Source organism: Salvelinus namaycush, chromosome 15 (genome assembly GCF_016432855.1).
Source record: "Salvelinus namaycush isolate Seneca chromosome 15, SaNama_1.0, whole genome shotgun sequence".
Classification (NCBI taxonomy): domain Eukaryota; kingdom Metazoa; phylum Chordata; class Actinopteri; order Salmoniformes; family Salmonidae; genus Salvelinus; species Salvelinus namaycush.
In genome coordinates this window covers 13,432,537-13,449,622 of record NC_052321.1, presented here as the reverse complement: position 1 = coordinate 13,449,622, position 17,086 = coordinate 13,432,537, and the positions used below count along the sequence as shown (strand labels likewise).

Here is a 17,086-nt window from a genome sequence, read left to right as displayed (position 1 = left end):
TTCATCACTTCCTGGTGTTGGGAAACTGAAAGTCGCAAGGGGGTAGTGGCACGAGTAACAAGTCCAGATCCCAAAGGGCTTCTATCCAACGTAGTAACCCTTATGGGGTCACTCAGAGGTTCAGAAGGAACGCCATTCTCTTTCGCCCAGACCCCATCCATGAAGTTACCTGCGGCTCCAGAGTCTACCAAGGCTTGAAGAGAAAACTCGTGGTCGTCCCAGGAAAGGGTAACTGGAATGAGCAGGCGGGAGTTGGATGGATGGGAGGAGGTTATGTTTCCCGTTACAGTCCTCCCAGGCCTGCACGGGAGAGTGTGTTTCCCTGGAGCCCGGGACACGTGGAGCGGAAATGGCCCGGTTTGCCGCAATATAGACAGCATCGCTCCCTCATCCGGCGGTCTCTCTCAGCCTGGGAGATGCGTCCAACCTGCATGGGTTCTGGTGGAGCCAGCGAGGATAAAGGTGGAGACTCGGAGCTGGAACCGATAGGAGCTAGGGTGAGCGGTCTACGGTTGAGTTCTCTCTCTCTCAGACGCTGGTCTATGCGTGAAGCCAACTTGATAAGGGACTCGAGGTTGTCCGGTGGTTCCCGAGTGGCCAGTTCATCTTGGATGGTGTCAGAAAGACCCTTCAAAAAACACACTGTGAGCGCCTCGTCGTTCCAGCCACTTGCTGCTGCCACAGTGCGGAACTGGATGGCATAGTCCGTCACGCTGCGCCGACCTTGGCGGAGAGTCAGGAGCTGTTTGGCTGAGTCAGGGCCGTTGGTAGGACCTTGAAACACTCGCTTGAATTCTTCAGCAAAGGTAGAGTAGCTGGCACAGCAGGGCCTTTGGGCATCCCACACAGCAGTAGCCCAGGCTAGGGCTTTTCCCGACAGCAGGGTGATGATATATGCTATCTTGGACCGGTCGGTGGGAAACGACGATGGTTGCAGCTCAAAGGAGAGAGAACATTGGGTGAAAAACCCCTTACAAACACTCGGATCCCCTGAGAACCGTTGGGGAGGCGGTAGACGAGGTTCAGCCAGGGGGTTAACTGCCAGGGGCACTTGAATCTGATGAACTGGAGCAGAAGCGGTTGCCGGGGAAAGTCGATCCGAAATCTGCTTTATGGAAGTCAGCATCTCTGACAGAAGTTGAGAATGTCTAGCCATTAAGGCCTCTTGCTGAACCAGAGCAGCTTCGTGGCGTTGGACAGTCCCCTCGTGGTGGGACAGCATGGAAAAAAGATCCTGGGTACTGGCTGCCTCTGGGTTCATTATAATGGCTCAGTGTTTCTGTCAGGACCCGGTGCGAGAAACAGTCACTAATAATCGTCAGAACCCAGAAGATGAGGCAGACACAGCAGTACTAGAGATGGTGGTTTAATTAAAGAACAAAATCTTCAGGCAAAGAAACTAAATCCACAATGTCCAAAAATAAAGCCAAAAGGCACAAAATGGAAATCCTCCAAAATACAAAAGAAACTCCACAAAGTGGTAAAAAAACAGCAGGGAAAAACAAACCTCAAAAGACTACTCAAATAATACACAAGAACTAAACCAGAGAACCTCTGGAAAATCCAACAAGAGAAATATCTGAATAAAACAAGGCTTGGGCTGGGGCTGGGTGCTAACTTACAAACACTGAGCAAGGAACTGAGGAACACACAGGGTTTAAATACTAACAAGGGAATGACCTACAGGTGCAAACAATAATTAGAGCAAGAAAAACAAAAGGTACAAAAAAGGTGCAATGGGGACATCTAGTGACCAAAACCCGAACAGTCTTGGCCAAAACCTGACAAATGAGTGATTGAATTTATGAACGCACCCATAGCTAAACAATCAGCTGGCTAATGGTTCCTTTTGATCATGAACCGATGTTCTCATAATTGAGTTGACTCCATGTGTGTGCTCTAGACTGCTAGCATACATAGCTAACGTAGATCGGGCAACGAGAGATGAGCTACAAGCTAGGCAGTCGAAAACTGTGCTATTCTCTGCCTGTACATGATGCACTTTCCATAGATGTTTGGACAGATTGCTCTTGTTTCCGCCCTTACAAGCAAAAGTCTTGTTGCACTTGTGGCAATGAGCATTGTCAGCATCGACTCTGGTGAAGTGTAACCACACTTTTTAACGTTTAGTTCTCTCCGCCATCGTCACTAGTTAAGAGCAGGGTCTTTCTTGTGTGTGTGTGTGTTCTGTAGCGTGTGAGATCTCTCTTCTGTATTGGGAATAGCGAAAATGCATCATAGATGAATGTCTTCATCTTACTGCAAATTAGAAATGGTTGGTGAGATAAAATGTGCAAGTAATGTTTATGTAGCAATAATAAATAGGACATTTATTTCTTAATTTCTCCAGTACCGTAGGCAGAACCGATAACGTCGGAGCTTGTCGATACTACGGTCTTTCATAATTTAGCCCCGGGGCCCGTTTAATATCGTCTGCTTGTCTTGTAATTGTGAGGTTTATGTGGAGAATGTTTCTGTGACATTTAAGTGCCTACCGGATTGTTACGGAATGTTTCCTTTTTGGTTCTTTCAAATTTAGATGTCTTGTCTGAAGCCTTACAAATAGTCTCTTGTTATTTATGTATACGTATATTAATTTCTCTGTGGTGCCCTGCATGTGTTGTCACATGGCCTGGCACCCACTGCAGAAATGTGTTAAACATTGTGAAAGTGAACCCTTATTATAAACACATGGGCAACGCCATGGCAAAGGGGAGTCTGTCCATTGTAAGTGTGTCAATGTGCTAGCTCATAAAGGGGCTTGTTATGGCCTAGTTTGCCTCCTTTAAGTAATGTTTAGTATTCAAATGAGCTCCTTTATTAGCGTTTTCACTCTCACACCCTGTGGTGGATGTGGTGTTTTTAACGGAATTACTACAAACAAACCCTCTTGAAACTCTGTTCTGTATTAGACTAATACCGTTAAAGTAACATCAGAGATTAAATGTGAAGGCTCAGCCTTTGGTTCACTCTCACAGGCTATCAGAATTAATTTCAGGTCAAAGGTTTTGCTTTGTAGTTTGGAGAATCAACAAGTCAGTTTTTCACCTGATCTTCAGCGGAAACATGATAGTTGACAGGAGCAGCCAGAATCAGAGAAGTAGCTGCTGGTTGATCTGAACAGAGTGTGATAAGACAGACTGAGTGGTTAGAGGTTGGCTGAGACACTGGGGGTTCAAAGCAGGATAGGGTTGAAGTTGAACTGTACAGCATGCTACAAGGCAGGGAACCTGCCGTCTATATAAGATGGTTTTGATTGGGTCTCCAGAGTGGCGCAGCGGTCTAAGGCACTGATCAGTGCTAGAGCCGTCACTACAGATCCAGGTTTGATCCCAGGCTGTGTCGCAGCTGGCCACGACCGGGAAACCCATGAGCACAATTGGCCCCAGCATCGTCCGGGTTAGGGGAGGGTTTGGGCGGGGTCGTGTTTCGGAGAACGCATGGCTCTCAACCTTCGCCTCTCCCGAGTCCGTATGGGAGTGATGGGACAAAACTGTAACTATCAATTGGATATCACAAAATTGGGGAGAAAAAGGGGTAAAAAGTACAACAACAAAAAAAAATACTAAAACTAAAAATGGTCTTGATTTGCGACTTAACATTTACGAGACTCCCAAGTGAAGTCCTTAGAGCCCTACTGGGTAGATTTGGTCAGGCAGCCGACAGGGGGTTACCATTTCTCTTTCAATCCCTACTTAGAATAGAATATGAAGGACTATGCATATATGAATAGTGTGTAAATAGTATTTGTGTTGTCTCTTGGTGTCTTTCCAATATATGTCTCTTATTTTATTTATTTTATTATAATAAATGTTTAACAAAAAATATAAACATCTGTACTTCGCCATGTATTTGTCCGTAAAGTTTGTATATGAAAACTATTTCAAAGATGCATACTTTCAGTTTTTATGAGCTCACTTCATTTGCGCAAAAGAGGGAAGCCTTCGCTGCTGATGCTAGCACACACATAGATCAAATACACAGCTGGAACTCAGATTCAGGTGATGACATGTCCTAATAATTCAAAAGATTGTTCAGAAAAACAGGTGCTTTAATCGGCATATGCTTACTTCGATTATGACCTTACGCTGATTAACTTCTTATGGCTGCAGGGGCAGTATTGAGTAGCTTGGATGATAGGTGCCCAGAGTAAACGGCCTGCTCCTCAGTCCCAGTTGCTAATATATGCATATTATTATTAGTATTGGATAGAAAACACTCTGAAGTTTCTAAAACGGTTTGAATGATGTCTGTGAGTATAACAGAACTCATTTGGCAGGCAAAAACCTGAGAAGAAATCCAAACAGGAAGTGGGAAATCTGAGGTTGGTCGATTTTCATCCCAGCCCCTATTGAATACACAGTGGGATATTGGTTATGTTGCACTTCCTAAGGCTTCCACTAGATGTCAACCGTCTTTAGAAACTTGTTTGAGGATTCTGCTGTGAAGTGGGGGCAAATGAGAGAGGAATGAGCCAGGTGTTTGGCAGATTGCCACAGGCTCTGAGGCGCGGTCACGAGAGAGTTAGCTCTCGTTCCATTGCTTTTCTACAGACATAAGAATTCTCCGGTTGGAACATTATTGACGTTTTATGTTAAAAACATCCTAAAGATTAATTCTATACTTAGTTTGACAAGTTTCTACGGACAGTAACGGAACTTTTTGACATTTCGTCGGCAACTAGGGAACGCGCTTCATGACTTTGGATTTGTTTACCAAACTTGCTAACAAAAGTAGCTCTTTGGACATAAATGATGGACATTATCGAACTAAATCAAACATTTAATGTGGAACTGGGATTCCTGGGAGTGCATTCTGATGAAGATCATCAAAGGTAAGTGAATATTTATAATGCTATTTCTGACTTCTGTTGACTACCCAATATGGCGGATATCTTTTTGGCTGCTTTGTTGTCTGACAGCTGTACTCAGATTATTGCATGGTTTGCTTTTTTTGAAATCTGACACAGCGCTTGCATTAAGGAGAAGTGTATCTATATTTTCATGTCTAACAATTGTATTTTCATCGACATTTATAATGAGTATTTCTGTAAAATGATGTGGCTCTCTGCAATATCACCGGATGTTTTTGGAACTAGTGAACGTAACGCGCCAATGTATACTGAGATTTTTTTGATATAAATATGCACTTTATCGAACAAAACATATATGTATTGTGTAACATGAAGTCCTATGAGTGTCATCTGATGAAGATCATCAAAGGTTAGTGGTTAATTTTATCTCTATTTGTGCTTTTTGTGACTCCTCTCTTTGGCTGGAAAAATGGCTGTGTTTTTCTGTGACTTGGCGGTGACCTAACATAATCGTTTGTGGTGCTTTCGCTGTAAAGCCTATTTGAAATCGGACACTTTGGTGGGATTAACAACAAGATTACCTTTAAAATTGTATAAAATACATGTATGCTTGAGGAATTTTAATTATGAGATTTCTGTTGTTTGAATTTGGCGCCCTGCACTTTCACTGGCTGTTGTCATATCATCCCGTTAACGGGATTGCAGCCATAAGAAGTGTTTAAGATAAGCAGAGTAAGGTGTTTACATGACTAATGTCATACTTGGCCTACTGCCATAATCAGTTTCATGTTGAATTATTAGCGTGCATGAAACGTACTGATGGCCTACAGCAGGGGCCTGAATGAGTGGGTTAGAGAGTGGGACAGACAGTCAGGGAGGGAGAGAAAAGAGGAGCGCCATTGTGTGGAATTTGCTGCAGTCAGGCTTTGTGAGGCGTTCAGTCTCTGCAGCATTATGGAATGCAAAGCCAGAAATCCGCAACGCTTTGCTCATTTGCACAGGGAGATTGTGCCGAAGATAGTTGTTGAAAGGAACCCTACTGGCCTCTCTCTTCCTGTGGCTGTCCTATAGGGGGTTGAGAGGGGGGGGCAGCTTGGCTGCTGAATTCTAATGTTGTTGTACAAGTGTTTTTGCAGCATTTCTCTAAAAAGAGCATTGTCATAGTGTTATTACAGCATTGTTCCACCAAGGATGTCTCCTAAAAGTTAGATTCTCCCCTTGTGACTTGTTTAGGAGTTTTTATGCATGTACAGGAGGGGCTGTGTGTGCATAGTTGCAAATCAAGGATATCAATACTTTGCAGCCATGTTGTCAGTGAATGGTCTCATTGGAGGGAAATTGTCTGGTGCTGAAGTGGATTGCTTTTTTATGCCCTCATAATGAACCTTTATAATGCTTGATAAGATCTTTGTGACTGTTGGTAAGATAGATTCCTGGATGAAGACATTAAAGGATGTCAGAGAAGAAGACACAATACCCTGATAGAGAAAAGTGAATGGGGAATCCCTTTACTTCAAATGTCATCCCTGATTATGATCTCAGTCACGTCTCCTGTGTCTTTCTGTGCTGCTACACTGCCTGTGAAAGCTTTCTCTATTGAATGTCTGAGAAGCAGTCCAGGCTGTTGCATTGGCAATGGCCCTCAGGTCCTGTCGGTGCTCTGTCCAACTCCTTCAGGCTCTGTGGGATTCTACACTGCAGGATACAGACAGAGACTTATTAAAGAAAAGCTCCAACCATGTTTGGAGATTGAGATGGCCTTGTTCTTCGAGGTGGGGAGACTGCCATGTTCTTGTTTAACAATGTATGAGTCACGCACGCCCAGAGAGAGTCCTCGGCTGTCCAAGTTGGGCATGTGTCAGAAAGCTAAACAATCCCCTGACTGAGAGAGCGAGAGAGAGAGAGAGAGGTGTATTTGAGAGGTCTTTGGAGGTGGGGCAGAGAGAGAGACTTGGATTTTTCTGCAAGGACATACAGTACCAGTCAAAAGTTTGGACACACCTACTCATTCAAAAGTTTTTCTTTATTTTTACTATTTTCTACATTGTAGAATAATAGTGAAGATATCACAACTATGAAATAACATGGAATAATGTAGAAACCAAAAAAGTGTTAAACATATCAAAAAAAGAAATATATAATATAAATATTTGAGATTCTTCTAAGTAGCCACCCTTTGCCTTGATAACAGCATTGCACACTCTTGGCATTCTCTCAACCAGCTTCACCTGGAATGAGTTTCCATCAGTCTTGAAGGAGTTCCCACATATGCTGAGCACTTGTTGGCTGCTTTTCCTTCACTCGGTCCAACTCATCTAGAAACATCTCAATTGGATTGAGGTCAGGTGATTGTGGAGGCCAGGTCATCTGATGCAGTACTCCATCACTCTCCTTCTTGGTCAAATAGGCCTTACACAACCTGTTGAAAAACAAATGATAGTCCCACTAAGTGCAAACCAGATGGGATGGAGTATCGCTGCAGTATGCTGTGGTAGCCAGGCTGGTTAAGTGTGCCTTGAATTCTAAATAAATCACATACAGTGTCACCAGCAAAGCACCCCCACACCATCACACCTCCTCCATGCTTCATGGTGGAACTACACATGCGGAGATCATCCGTTCACCTACTCTGCGTCTCACAAAGACATGGAGGTGGGGACCAAAAATATCACATTTGGACTCATCAGACCAAATGACAGATTTCCACCCGTCTAATGACCATTGCTTGTGTTTCTTGGCCCAAGCAATTATCTTTTTCTTGTTGGTGTCCTTTAGTAGTGGTTTCTTTGCAGAAATTCGACTTTGAAGGCCTGATTCCCACAGTCTCCTCTGAAAAGATGATGTTGAGATGTGTCTGTTACATGAACTCTGTGAAGCATTTAGTTGGGCTGCAATTTCTGAGGCTGGTAACTCTAATGAACTTATCATTCAGCAGTGGTAACTCTGGGTCTTCCTTTCCTGTGATGGTCCTAATGAGAGACAGTTTTATCATAGCACTTTTTGCGACTGCACTTGAAGAAACGTTGAAAGTTCTTGACATTTTCAGGATTGACTGACTTTCATGTCTTAAAGTATTGATGGACTGTCATTTCTCTTTGCTTATTTGAGCTGTTCTTGCTATAATATGGGCTATCTTCTGTATACCACCCGTACCCTGTCACAACATAACTGATTGGCTCAAATTCATTAATAGGAAATCAATTCCAAAAATTAACTTTAAACAAAGCACACCTTAATTGAAATGCATTCCAGGTGACTACCTCATGAAGCTGGTTGAGAGAATGCCAAGATTGTGCAAAGCTGTCATCAAGGCAAAGGGTGGCTACTTTGAAGAATCTCAAATATAAAATATATTCTGATTTTGTTTAACACTTTTTTGGTTACTACATGATTCCATATGTGTTATTTCATAGTTGTGATATCTTCACTATTATTCTACAATGAAGAAAATAGTAAAAAATAAGGAAAAACCCTTGAATGACTAGGTGTCTCCAAACTTTTCACTGGTTCTGTATACAGGATACAACCCTCCACAACATAACCTTCACTCCAAATCAAATCTCCAAAACTACAACCTGATTTTCGAAGGATTTCTACAACCAAAGAATCTTATTTCCAAGCTAACAAACAGAAACCTGAAAACACCATCCAACCTGGAACTGATTGAGTAATGCTTAGTCTGAAGCTACTTTTTTGCAACTTAATCTTGCACACAGACCATCCCCTTGCATGGCGCAGTGCTTTACTAACACACTACCCCTCTGTTAAGGGGGGGGGGGGGGGGGGGGGGGTTAGCAATGGAAACTCAGGATATTAGACAATGAGGACTGAGTCAGCCAATGTCAACCTGTACAAGTCTGGAACAGTAATGGTGCTGGGCAACCCCAAACAGTTTCAGCTGGACTTTCGCATAATCAAAGAGATAGCTTAGCTGGATAAGCTCTCTTGAGAAAGATACCCTCACCCTGAGCGTGTCAGACCAGACCTCTTCATTATACAACCTCCCAAGCGGAAAGTCAACCTCCCAGCACAGAGTACTACTCCCTCATTGAAATGAAGGATGAATTCACCCAGCTGGAGGTAAGGCAAGTGGAGCTGGAACAGCAGGTGAACACACTCCAGTCAGCACACTCCAACCAGCTCAACAACACTCCCTCAACCAGACCTGGAGAGATGGAGGTGGAGAGACATATCTGCACTATGGACTGTGGTGAGACACCATCAACAGGAGAAGAGCAGGAGCAGGAGAAGAACAGAGCACTAGAGGAGAAGGTGAAAGTGCTCGAGGAGTAGTTGAGAACGATGCCGTGTGACAGAGAACAACCCATTAGAGAGCTGGCCACCCCCTCAGAGTAGCCACCAGAACAGCCCACTTCAGACCCTGACCAAAGTCTTGAACACCACAGCAGAACAGTCCACCCCAGAACCTGACCATAGCCTCAACATCACAGCAGGACAGACAAATGAAGAACCCCGAGCCCAGGGGATCCCACCCCCTCTGAGCACCCCCCCTTTCAACCATTCTGATAGTCCTCCTGACAAACCCCCACACCCACTGAGGACATTCTTATGGACTCAATCGGGAAATATATACAAGAAAATAAACTTTTTCCTAAACACACAGTGTCTAAACTCTGGTGTCCAAACACCGAGCGCGCCCTAGACCTTCTGTCTGAGGACCAACTAGGGTCACCCAGCCACATAATAATACACACAGCCACAAACAACCTGAGATCACAGCAGGAAAGGGTGGCCACAGCACTCGAGCAACAGATCAACAGACACCCCGCCCAGACCAGCGAGACACTCTCCCAGACCTGCGGGACCCTCCCCCCTAGAGGACCCACACCGAGAGGACCAACATCCAGACTACAGCACCACCAGCCACATCCACATCCACACCCCCACCCCAACCAATTATCACTCCCCCAAGTCAACCATGCCCATACCCCATTTAGGCCCCCTCAGATCAGACCTCTGCCCCTCCTGCCCACCCCATGCCCCCCACTCCCTCAAAGAGGGCAGCACCTAGATCTTCTGCACAGATTCTGTCAGACCTGGGCCCTGACAGTAAATCTCAGTAATACACAAATAATGGTGTTCCAAAAAAGGTCCAGTTGCCAGGACCACAAATACACATTCCATCTAGACACCATTGCCCTAGAGCACACAAAAAACTATACATACCTCGGGCTAAACATCAGCACCACAGGTAACTTCGGCAAAGCTGTGAAGGATCTGAGAGACATGGCAAGAAGGCGAGAAGGGCCTTCTACGCCGTCAAAGGGAACATAAAATTTCACATACCAATTAGGATCTGGCAAAAAATACTTGAATCAGTTATAGAACCTGTTGCCCTTTATGGTTGTGAGGTCTGGGGCCTGCTCACCAACCAAGAATTCACAAAATGGGTTTTATCAATATCCAGAAAAGAGCCGTTAAATTCTCCAAGCACCTAAAAGGAACCCATTCCCAAACCTTCCATAACAAAGCCATCACCTACAGAGAGATTAACCTGGAGAAGAGCTCACTAAGCAAGCTGGTCCTGTGGCTCTGTTCACAAACAGAAACAGACCCCACAGAGCCCCAGGACAGCAACACAATTAGACCTAACCAAATCATAAGAAATAAATAATAATTACTTGACATATTGGAAAGAATTAACAAATAAACTGAGCAAACTAGAATGCTATTTGGCCCTAAACAGAGAGTACACAGTGGCAGAATACCTGACCACTGTGACTGACTCAAACTTAAGGCTCAGTGAGCATAGCCTTGCTATTGAGAAAGTCTGCCATAGGCAGACCTGGCTCTCAAGAGAAGACAGGCTATGTGCACGCTGCCCACAAAATGAAGTGGAAACTGAGCTGCACTTTCTAACCTCTTGCCAAATGTATGACCATACTAGAGACACATATTTCCCTCAGATCCACAAAGAATTCGAAAACAAACCCAATTTTTATAAACTCCCATATCTATTGGGTGAAATACCACAGTGTGCCATCACAGCAGCAAGATTTGTGACCTGTTGTAAATACAACCCATATTTATATTTATTTATTTTCTCTTTGTACTTTAACTATTTGCACATAATATGACATTTGAAATGTCTTTATTCTTTTGGACCTTTTGTGAGTGTAATGTTTACTGTTAATTTGTATTGTTTATTTAACTTTTTTTTATTATCTTCTTCACTTGCTTTGGCAATGTTGACATATGTTTCACATGCCAATAAAGCCCTTAAATTGAAATTGAAATTGAATTTGAATTGAGAGTGAGTGAGAGAGAGAGAGCGAGAGAGAGAGGAGGGGTCCACACATGGCACTCAGATGCTAGAGCTGGAACTGAAGTTGGAGATGTCCCAGCCACTCCCTTAGTGCCTCACAGATTAGGGTTTGCGTTGCACAGGCTACAGAGCCTTTTTGCAAATGTATTTTTGCTTGTGGATTGCCAACGACCTTGCTAAGTGGAACTGTACTCATGCAGCCATGATGCCTGCCGTTCTACCCCACTCATAGCCAGGCCTTTCCATACTGACAGAGAAAATGGGTTTTGAGCGGGAAAGCTGCTGTCTTCCTGGCGTTGGTGGGAATCACAGCCGTCCCTTGTTATCAAGCCCAGGGCTCTTATCGGCCATTTGCTCATTTCAACTGCGGAATGGTTGAGTTTGGATGGGCAGCCAACCAACAAGAAGCAAGAGCACTGAGCAGCATCCTGTTTCCAAGTGTTGTCGCCATGTACATTGTGTCATCTCTTGTCTCCAGTCCTCTCCAACAGTGTGTTGACTCAATGCAGCACATGTGGCAAGGCATACATGATCTCACAATATGTATTTTGCAGTTCCAAGTCTCAAAGAGATGTGCTTCTTTGTGGGAAACTCTGTTTTTAGGGTAAGGCAGTAAATGAATAGCTTTTAACATTCATGTATGACTGATCAAAGTCCTTAGTCACTAAGAACCCTCGACAAGGATATCACAGTTCTAACATGTACTACACGCCGAAGGGGGTTAAAGATATCACAGTTCTAATATGTACTATACGCCGAAGGGGGTTAAAGATATCACAGTTCTAACATGTACTACACGCCGAAGGGGGTTAAATATATCACAGTTCTAACATGTACTACACGCCGAAGGGGGTTAAATATATCACAGTTCTAACATGTACTACACGCCGAAGGGGGTTAAATATATCACAGTTCTAACATGTACTACACGCCGAAGGGGGTTAAATATATCACAGTTCTAACATGTACTACACGCCGAAGGGGGTTAAATATATCACAGTTCTAACATGTACTACACGCCGAAGGGGGTTAAATATATCACAGTTCTAACATGTACTACACGCCGAAGGGGGTTAAATATATCACAGTTCTAACATGTACTACACGCCGAAGGGGGTTAAATATATCACAGTTCTAACATGTACTACACGCCGAAAGGGGTTTGGATTGTCTTCCTGTGATATGTTTTTCCATAATTCTTTCACATGTGCTCTTGAGGGCTACAGGTGCTGAGCCAAGTTTTATATCCGCTTGAGTTCAAGTGCTGTGGTCTCTGTATATGTTCTACAGGAGGATTAGGATGGCCTATTCCACTCCATAAGGCCCCAGTCAGTAGCACTACATCTCTGAATCCTCAACAGTGTGGTAGGAATCTGAAGGAATGTTTCATCTGTCGATGACAATTCATCACTGACGAGAGATAGGACAAAATGTCCCGCTTATGGGACAAGTTAAAGTTCATCCTCACTGCCCCATGCACTGTATAGCTTTCACAGATCAGAGATTACTTAGAGAAAAGGGAGGAAGGTTGGGTTAAATGCGGAAGACACATTTCAGTTGAAAGCATTCAGTTGTACAACTGACTAGGTATCCCCCTTTCCCCCAATCATTGGTTTTGGTTTGGCATACATTTTAAAGTGAAAATTGTAATCTCAGTATTAACCTGTTACTGTGGAATTGCCCTCCTCTATCTGACATGGTAAACTAATTTACCGCTGCGATCACAATACCATATTGTTTGCCGGTTGTTAACCATAGTCCCCAAAACAACTGGTGGCTATTTGAGAAAGGATATTTTCTGCCATTAATGTAAGAAGAATTGCAGGCCTACTAGTGAATATGAGTGATTGCAGGACTGCTGTTTAGATTCTACTGTAGGAACTTTTGGTTCTCCTATGGCCATACCTGGCCTGATTGGGGTTTCTTTATGTGTTCCACTACGTTGGGAAACACACTCCATACTACTATACGGTTAGGATACGGACACTTTAGGGGACAAGTGCTTCTGTTAACAAAGGCATCATCCATCCAACACAATCAATAGTTGGTGTAGTCTGGTGAAAGGCTAATTCTGTGGGATATTAGGCCTACCTGATCGTGATGTGTGGGTGTAATCTGGTGAAAGGCTAATTCTGTGGGATATTAGGCCTACCTGATCGTGATGTGTGGGTGTAATCTGGTGAAAGGCTAATTCTGTGGGATATTAGGCCTACCTGATCGTGATGTGTGGGTGTAATCTGGTGAAAGGCTAGTTTTGTGGGATATTAGGCCTACCTGATCCTGATGTATCTGAGACCAACAGCCATAAATGCTCCCTCTGTATTTCAGCCCTGACCTATTTTTGCCCTTCCTTTTTTCCCATAAATACATACGACTTGAGAATGTCGTTGTATGCATAGACAGGCTGATGTCATAGCCCCTTTTACATCAGCTAAAATAGCGGACCTATTAGGATGTCAGATGAACTGGAATTCCCATCTCCGGTTTTATATCTATGGTTGTATGTCTAACTGTTTTGGAAAGCTTTGTAGTAGGTACTGTAAACTTTAGGGATTATCATCCAAGTGCTTGGAATAGATCATGTGTGCTTGATGGATAGGTACACTTTGCCATTTATTTGAACTTTCACAACTTTCTTGTTTACCTCTACATAAGTCTCTCAGGGCAATCCATCAGTCTTTTCTCCCAAACACCTTTCAGCAGCCTTCCTTCATCTGGTTCTAGTGTCTTGTTCTTCTAACTTTTTCCAGCCCCCAGAGCCCCCTGTGCCTTCCTCTCCTTCCCCTTCTTCTCCCTCCTTCCCTGGGCCTGGAGGAGTGGGGGCAGCCCCTGTTCCAGCATGCCTTGGCAAAGCTCTTCACTCCCTGACTCCCAGGATTTATTTATTTTATTTTATTTAACCTTTATTTAACTAGGCAATTAAGAACACATTCTTATTTACAATGACGGCCTACCAGAAGGCGAAAGGCCTCCTGCGGGGACGGGAGCTGGGATTAAAAATTTAAATTAAAATATAGGACAAAGCACACATCACAACAAGAGAGACACCACATAGAGAGAGACCTAAGACAACAACATAGCATGGCAGCAACACATCGAAAACACAGCATGGTAGCAACACAACATGACAACAACATGGTAGCAACACAACATGGCAGCAGCACAACATGGTACGAACATTATTGGGCACAGACAACAGCACAAAGGGCAAGAAGGTAGAGACAACAACACATCACGCAAAGCAGGACAACTGTCAGTAAGAGTGTCCATGAGTCTTTGAATGAAGAGATGGGTCTCCCCTTCAGGGCACACAACTTCACCAACAGTTATCTTCCATCTATAAACACCAGCTTTGTTGCTACAGTGTGAATTCATAGAATGGAAAAATATTTTTCACCCTCATATTCTACTGCATCTGTTGTATTTTGTCAGGAAGGAGAGTACAGCTGTTGTATTTTATCAGGAAGGAGAGTACAGCTGTTGAAAAGTACAGCTGTTTTGGGTTTGATGTGGTCCGTTATGCTTGCATTTCTTATTCTATGGAGTTTGAAATATGACTAAAAGAACACAATAGACACAGAAATAATTTGCCACTAAATTCTCACGTTTCCAAATTAAACAATGTTATGTAACTTAACTTCTGTTGAGGTTGGGGCCTGTAGATGGTAGGATATCAGAGCAGTGTTTCTGATATTGATACAGACAGTGACTGGTGCTCAGCTGGCTTCCTGCTCTTCCTGCTCTAACCAGTGGTGCACTCAGCCTTTGTTGAAGTTCCTATATGAAGGGATGTGAGTATATAAAAAGCTGAGCTCTATAGTTGGATCCACATGCAGGAGTTTTACAGAGTGAGTGAACAATAAACATTTCACGTGCTATGAAATCAGGTGGCTTTGTTTTTTGGCTGACATTTTCACAGAAACATGAGAAAGTAAGACATTCTGGAATGTCCAGTTTTTATGATTTGGCCCTCAGTGACTGTTGTGCATGTGGTAACTAGGCAACATTAATACAAAGCAAATACAGACCAGAAAGTGAATAAGAACCCATGCGCTGAAAAGTAGACTGTCATAGAGAACACCACGTCAACAAAGGTGAAAGAGAGTAGACACAGAACACACATCTTTACTGACGTAGTAGAAATACAATTTGAATTCTTCAAATCCTTTATCAGCATATTCTATCCCAAACCCTTGACTTTACTCCCAGTTACCCACTCAGCAACACTTACAGGAATCATCATTGGAATCACTTGACACTGTCTGGCCAAAGTCTAACTGGTATCTCTCTGTTAGCGTATTGTGACCTGGAGTCAGTCAGTGAATGTTAAGGTCAGTCCAGAGTAGCTGATGAGAGTGAATTCTATTGTTTATAGTTGAATCTGGGTAGCAGGGTGGTTGATCTAGGATTCCCTCTCCTAACCACTGAGATAAAGCCTATCTGTGTTGTGACTCCAACACTGTCTTGTCTTGACATTGTTAGTGTGGCTGGACTATGTCTCCTAGTTCTCAGCAAGCCATGTTGGGTCAGAGGCTTGCGGACTGTAGTTGTTATGGTCTTTGTTGTTGTCACGTTCGTTATAAGGATTAAAAGAATGAAACACTGAACAAACTAACAAAATAACAAAACGAACCATTATACGAATAGTGCAGACAGGCAACTAAACATAGAACAAGATCCCACAAACACCAAAGGGAAATGGCTACCTAAATATGATCCCCAATCAGAGACAACGATAAACAGCTGCCTCTGATTGGGAACCATAACAGGCCACCATAGACATACAAATCACCTAGACCTACAAAAACCCTAGACATACAAAAAACCCTAGACAATACAAAAACTAGCGTACCGACCCTAGTCACACCCTGACCTAACCAAAATATAAAGAAAACAGAGATATCTCAGGTCAGGGCGTGACAGTAGACTGGGTACTGTCGCCGGAAGCTCTAGACTGGGTACTGTCGCTGGAAGCTCTGGACTGGGTACTGTCGCCGGAAGCTCTGGACTGGGTACTGTTGCCGGAAGCTCTGGACTGGGAACTGTTGCCGGAAGCTCTGGACTGGGTACTGGGCTGAGGACACGCACCTCAGGGCGAGTGCGGGGAAGAGGCACAGGCCGTACTGGACTGTGGAAGCGCACTGGAGGCCTGATGCGTGGTGCCGGAACTGGTGGTACCGGGCTGAGGACACGCACCTCAGGGCGAGTGCGGGGAAGAGGCACAGGCCGTACTGGACTGTGGAAACGCACTGGAGGCCTGATGCGTGGTGCCGGAACTGGTGGTACCGGGCTGATGACACGCATCTCAGAGCGAGTGCGGAGAGGAGGCACAGGACGTACTGGACTGTGGAGGCGCACTGGAGATCTGGAGCGTAGAGCTGGCACAATGCATCCTGGCTGGATGCTCACTTGAGCCCGGCAAGTGCAGGGCGCTAGCACAGGATGCACTGGGCTGTGCAGACGCACCGAAGACACAGTACGCAGAACCGGCGCAGGATATCCTGGTCCAAGGAGGTGTACTGGAGACCAGGAGCGCTGGGCCGGCACCATCCGTCCTGGCTGGATGCCCATTCTAGCCCGGCAAATGCGAGGAGCTGGAATAGAGCGCACTGGGCTATGAATGCGAACTGGAGACACCGTGCGCATCACTGCATAACACGGTGTCTGACCAGTCACACGCTCCCCATGGTAAGCACGAGGAGTTGGCTCAGGTCTCCAACCTGACTCAGCCAATCTCCTCGTGTGCCCCCCGGGCTTCCGTGCTAACCGTGTCCCCTTGTATCGTCGCCGTTCCTCCTGCGCTATCTCCACCTGCTTCCATGGCAGGGTCTTGTCCCCTGCCATTACCTCCTCCCAGGTCCAGGATGTCCTCCACTCATCTTTTTCCCGGGCACAGGATGTCCGCTCCTCATTAACACGCTGCTTGGTCCTTTTGTGGTGGGTTCTTCTGTCACGTTCGTCATATGTACGCATACCACGCTGCACCT

The 17,086-nt window shown here is 44.5% G+C and overlaps 1 protein-coding gene across 1 annotated transcript in view; it reads left to right on the top strand.

The window, feature by feature from the left end:
• Positions 1-17,086, top strand: part of LOC120060207 (peroxidasin-like) — an 86,159-nt gene that overhangs the window by 9,063 nt on the left and 60,010 nt on the right. The window lies entirely within an intron of this gene.